We start from the raw sequence: 6000 nt of genomic DNA on the forward strand, positions 1-6000 counted from the left end.
CTTATACAGGATACAGAATTGACGTAATAGTTCTGCGGAAACCTGCAAGGTGGAGAGAAGTAAATAATAAGGGGAAAAACAGTTTCCTTTGCTGCAATTGCTACGAACAGGTGGATGTCTGATTTTACCTTTATTTGGATACAGAATTATACAGAATAAGTTTGGCTGTGCAGGTAAGAATGGGCCTTAGGCGCGAAATTTTACCTATAGCAGATGATATGTTGCCCTTGAGATATTCAAATTTCTCATTCCGCGTTATATGCTCGGAAAATATGACACCGCGTGTTTCCAGAAAATCTACAATCTAACTACAAACTCTATAACTTCGGAACACACGTAAAGGCGTTCAGGTGAAACCATTTTCTTCCCTTTCGGTACGTATAAAGAGCTGTTTTTGTTTTGCTAGAATTTAATGTCATACGAAAAATTAAAGCCTACTTCTTTATTTGAGAAATCGCTTGGTTGGGCTTGTGTGCTAAACCTTTTTGTGATCTAGCTGCGATAAAAACTGTTGTATGATCGGCTTAAGCTATAAGCGGCGCATAATTAGCATATCTTATTTGCCCACCTCGATAATTTCTCAGACTCCAACTTGTTACAGCGAATTTGGTTATTGTTATGGATCCGTGCATTTTTCTGTCCGTCACCACATCTGCATGAGCAAAAACTACCATCAGCAATGGCTCGAGCGTCGTCGCCTTCTTCCACAGCTGGCTCGTTGGCGCCCCTCAGCGCCACCGCCTGTTGTCACGATGACTACCGATCAGAGCAATAAATGTTTTCGTACCTTTGTTCAAAATTCTGTGTCGTCTCTGTGTCGTGTGCTAAACAGCTTCGCCGGTCGTCCAACTTCACAGGGTTAAATGGCTCATGATTTTTTTACCTCCTTCGCGACATGGTTTGCGCAAGCGATACTCATGTGAAATGCAGCTAGCATTGTACGCGTACAAGCTAAATGTAATAAACAGTATTCATTAGCTGAGTGCACAATTTTAGATGTTTCGAGTAAGTCCTGCTCTACAGTTTTAGTCTACTTAACATAGACTCGAAACTTCTAACGTGGATGAGTGCTTTCCTTTAACGCCACCCTGTCTTTGGCTGCTAACAACAGTAATAATAAGTCCTCTCCTGCGCATTCTCATGTACCTTAGGGCTCAATTTTTGGCGCTCTACTTTTCCTTATCTATATTGGTGACTTGCTTTCATGCGTTTCATCTAAAGTTCATTTATTTGCAGACGATCGTCATTGTTATAAAAATAACATGCCTCGATTTTACTACCAAACTTAAGTCGGATCCTAATTCTGTTTCTTTCGTGTTCAGAGATTAGAGAAGAGAAACACATGTACAAAACACGCATATCTATGTGAGTTCCAGAATATATAGCATGCTTACTGTTCTTTGCACAACTTAAGTAATGTTCCATTGGACAGCGTTTTCTAATATGAGTATCTCGGTGCTGACATAACATGTAACCTGTCGTGACTTAGTCACATATGCAGAACATCATTCACAATGCATTAAAGGGAAGCTGAAAGCTCTTCCAGAAAAAATGAGTGAAGAGCAGTACGTCGTGGTTTTCAACCCTCTGAATTTGAATATTGCATCGAAACTGAGCGAAAGAAAGCGCAAACATATTTTATTTCGACGAAAAGTGCAGCAGCAGACACGCCCAGCTCGCGCGCCTCGTTTCCGCCTGTGATTGGTCGGGCGCCTCGTGACGTCAACAATGGTGTCGTCCAGACCGACTGCTGCCGCTACACACGAAGCACGGTGCAAGGTAGTTTGGTGCTGTATTGCTGAGACGGTCATGGAAAATTTCGAGAGCTTGCGTTTCTCTGAGGAGTTCGGCGTTAAGAGGAAGCTTTAGCTCAAGTGCTCCTATCTAAATACATGTAAAAGGAGAATTCGTTTTTCTCGGCAACCACTGCACCAAATTTGACGAGGTTTGTTGCATTTAAAAGAAAAACTTAAAATCTAGTGACTGTTGGTTTCGAATTTTTGAGTTAGATTGTGAATTTTTTATTAAAAATTGGCAAAAATCGAAAATTTTCAAATAACGAAACTATTAACTTTACAATTCTGTGAATTGCATCTAATAGTACATCTAAAGCGGACAAAACTGATATGTTACACATGAATATAAAAAAATTTAATTTTAGAGAAATACAACTTTTGCAAAACCGTTGTAACCAACGTAACAAATTCACGTAAGATGTAAAATGACATATTGAATTTGTCCGCTTTGAATGATCTAATGGATGCCGTTTACACAACCGCGATATCGGTTCTTGATGCAGAGCTATGAATTTATAAACTTCGTGCTTCTATTTTTTTCAAACGGTCAAATATTTGAAAATCGTTTTAAGAAAATTCAAGCCCTAAATCGAAATTCCGCTTCCAACAGTCACTAGAATTTAACTTTCTCTTTCAAGTGCGACAAATTTCATCAAAATCGGTCCAGGGGTTATCTCATAAAAACGTTTTTGCGTTTTACATGTATTTGAATAGGCCGCGTCGGAGTTGGGCCCGAGCTAAAGCTTCCTCTTAAGAGGAAGCTTTAGCTCGGGGGCTCCTATCTAAATACATGTAAAAGGAGAATTCGTTTTTCTCAGCAACCACCGCACCAAATTTGACGAGGTTTGTTGCATTTACAAGAAAAACTCAAAATCTAGTGACTGTTGGTTTCGAATTTTTGAGTTAGATCGTGAATGTTTTATTAAAAATTGGCAAAAATCGAAAAATTTCAAAAAACGAAACTATCATGTTTACAACTCTGTAACTCAGCAATGAAACATGATATCACAATTCTGTGAATTGCATCTAATAGTACATCTAAAGCGGACAAAATTGGTATGTTACACATGAATATAAAAAAATTTAATCATAGGGACATACAACGTTTGCAAAACCGTTGTAACCAACGTAACAAATTCACGTAAGATGTAAAATGACACACTGAATTTGTCCGCTTTCAATGATCTAATGGATGCCGTTTACAGAACCACGTTATCAGTTCTTGATGCAGAGCTATGAATTTGTAAACTTCGTGCTTCTATTTTTTTCAAACGGTCAAATATTTGAAAATCGTGTTAAGAAAATTTAAGCCCTAAATCGAAATTCCGCTGCCAACAGTCACTAGAATTTAACTTTCTCTTTCAAATGCAACAAATTTCATCAATATCGGTGCAGGGGTTATGTCAGAAAAACGTTTTTGCATTTTACATGTATTTGAATAGGCCGCGTCGGAGTTGGGCCCGAGCTAAAGCTTCCTCTTAAGTCCAAACTCCACGAAAGCCACTTTGCGCGCGACGGTTACGTGCGACGGCTTCGAGCGACAAAACGGGCCGTCGCTTGAACGGATCGCTCGGTGTTGTCGCTCGATCACTCGTTTCTAGAAATGTAGAACTCGTCGCTTGTCGCCCGGAAGTACTATGAGCGACTAGCCAATAGTGCGAAGCCGGAACTGGACGTACATAACTCAAATACTACTGTTTGTCGCGCGGAACGAGCAAACTATTGAATTTTACACGTGCAACAATAAGAACCTAGTGCAAGACCTTCAGAAATATTTTATGCTCCTTTTTCAGTAAAGTACATCAACTTAAATTGATAAAGCATGTCTCACGCTAGTTTCGGCGCGTATATTGCTGCCCTCATACCGGGAAGTCGTCGCTCAAAACCGTCGCTCTCGTGGAGTTCGGCTTGCAGGCGACGAGTGAACGCGACAGCCGTCGCATCGCTTGTCGCGCTGTCGCTGTCGCCTTGCAAGATCACTTGTGAGGGGTTTATACTTTACTCTCTACATGTACGAGCCGATTGCGAAGAGTCGGTCTCTCCAAGAAGCAAAAAATGCTCTTGAAAAAGCAAAAGAAGCATCTGCTTGTGTTGGAAATGTTCTTTGGCGAGTATGTTTGTTGCTAAGCTGCATTCAGCGTTCCAGTGAGTACGTTTCCGGGCAAATAACTGTAGTGTTATCTTCCTGCATGCCTCCTCGTAGAACGTAAGCGGTGACGCGATCTTCGGCATTTGTGCGCTGCCCCAAAGCTGTCGGCAATCTACACAGACGGTTTAAACGCGGGGAAAGTTTACCGGCTGTTGTAGCACGTGTAGTATAGAACCTTCATCAGCGCGCCATCCGCACGCTACTCGTAACCGGCGAATTCCGTCGGCTACGTGAGGGTGTCGGTTTCTCTATGTGTGCGAGAGAAGGGGGAGCGCAGCGTCCTGACGTGAGCAGGCTTTCCAACACATGCGAACTTTACGCTTGCACTGCGTTATGGTATCTCGATGCAGGCTGCTTCACAGCACACGTGCGAATAGAAAATTCGCGGCGCTTGGCGATGACACATGCGTCAAGGGTGGGAGATAAACATGCACCTTCCGTTCAGCGTGCTAACACGAAGGAGAACCCAAAGCACGCATTATTGATAAACTCCGGTAGTAATCGTCACGGAAGTGGTTAGAGCACAACACTGTTGTTCTTGAACGCTTGAATTTGTTTCGCTTCACAGCAGCCTCCCACATAGCTGAAAGCTTCTTGTCTTGCAGGAACTAACGGAATATCGGAACATCGTCGTGGCCGCCGGCGTTCGTGCAAGCGTAGGTTGCACAGAACGCCGGCATGATCGGCCTACAAGTTCAATTGATGCTGCGCACGTCAACTACCACTACTATATACACACAAACAAAGGAATGTAGGGTCGAGCGCAGCAGATTAGGACGGCACGCACGCAGAAATAAGCCCGGTCAGGCATGGTCGCGGAGACTGCGAAGGAACGGAACACCAGTGCTATCGTCACTACGCCGCGGTTCCCGGTCTCTGCTCGCATCGTCAGCGTCAGCAGCAGCGCGCGGCGCTCGATGGGGGGCGGAGCTACAGCGCAATGTTAACCGACGATTGCGTCGCTCCTAAGTGAAAAATCCCCCCCCAAAATTTTACTTGCATGGTTTATAAGGTTCCCGCATCCGTATATGAGCGTCTTATTGAATTCGACAGACTCTTCAGCTTCCCTGTGAGGTTACTGTGAGGTTACTGTCCTTGCCGGTGCGCATGGATCGCTTGTGATCCACTGCTTCAATGAGGGTGCGCAGGAACACATGCGATCTATGAACTCCGGCACGAGCAGTAATATCCCCTTGCACTGCAACAGCTCCGATAGCAACACCTGTTTGGCTTATTTGAAAAATACCAAATTCCTTTCGAAGGCAAAATCAAAAACGGAAAGAGAAGTAATCGAAGCGAGAATTCCTAACGAAAAGGAAGGCTACCCTCACTATGGGGGAATTCAAGTTTGAGGTGAGGGACATGGGCAGTTCGAGCACACCTCATGGCTCCGTGATGTCGCCCAGGCTCTTTAACTTCATTATTATAGGAGTATTGGAAAAGCTCGAGGTCATCGAAGGACTCAATCACTCCGTATACGCGAATATTACCATATGGATCTCGCAAAAACACTGATAGATAGATAGATAGATAGATAGATAGATAGATAGATAGATAGATAGATAGATAGATAGATAGATAGATAGATAGATAGATAGATAGATAGATAGATAGATAGATAGATAGATAGATAGATAGATAGATAGATAGATAGATAGATAGATAGATAGATAGATAGATAGATAGATAGATAGATAGATAGATAGATAGATAGATAGATAGATAGATAGATAGATAGATAGATAGATAGATAGATAGATAGATAGATAGATAGATAGATAGATAGATAGATAGATAGATAGAAATTACAGTAAGCGGTAGCTAAAGTGGAGGAGTACCTTACAGGCACCGGGCTTGAAAACTACCCAGAGAAAGCGGGGCTTCTTTACAGATCCACCCTCAAGTGCAGGCCACCCAATGGATACATCAAGGCGAGAGAGTACGACGAGATACAGATTCGTGCGAAGAATGACGGCGCCATCCCCATCGTTAAACAAATTAGGATCCTGGGATTGAACATTGAGTCGAAGGGAACAAAGGCGAAACTCGTAGAAA

The sequence above is a fragment of the Dermacentor variabilis genome, chromosome 11 (genome assembly GCF_050947875.1).
Source record: "Dermacentor variabilis isolate Ectoservices chromosome 11, ASM5094787v1, whole genome shotgun sequence".
NCBI lineage: Eukaryota > Metazoa > Arthropoda > Arachnida > Ixodida > Ixodidae > Dermacentor > Dermacentor variabilis.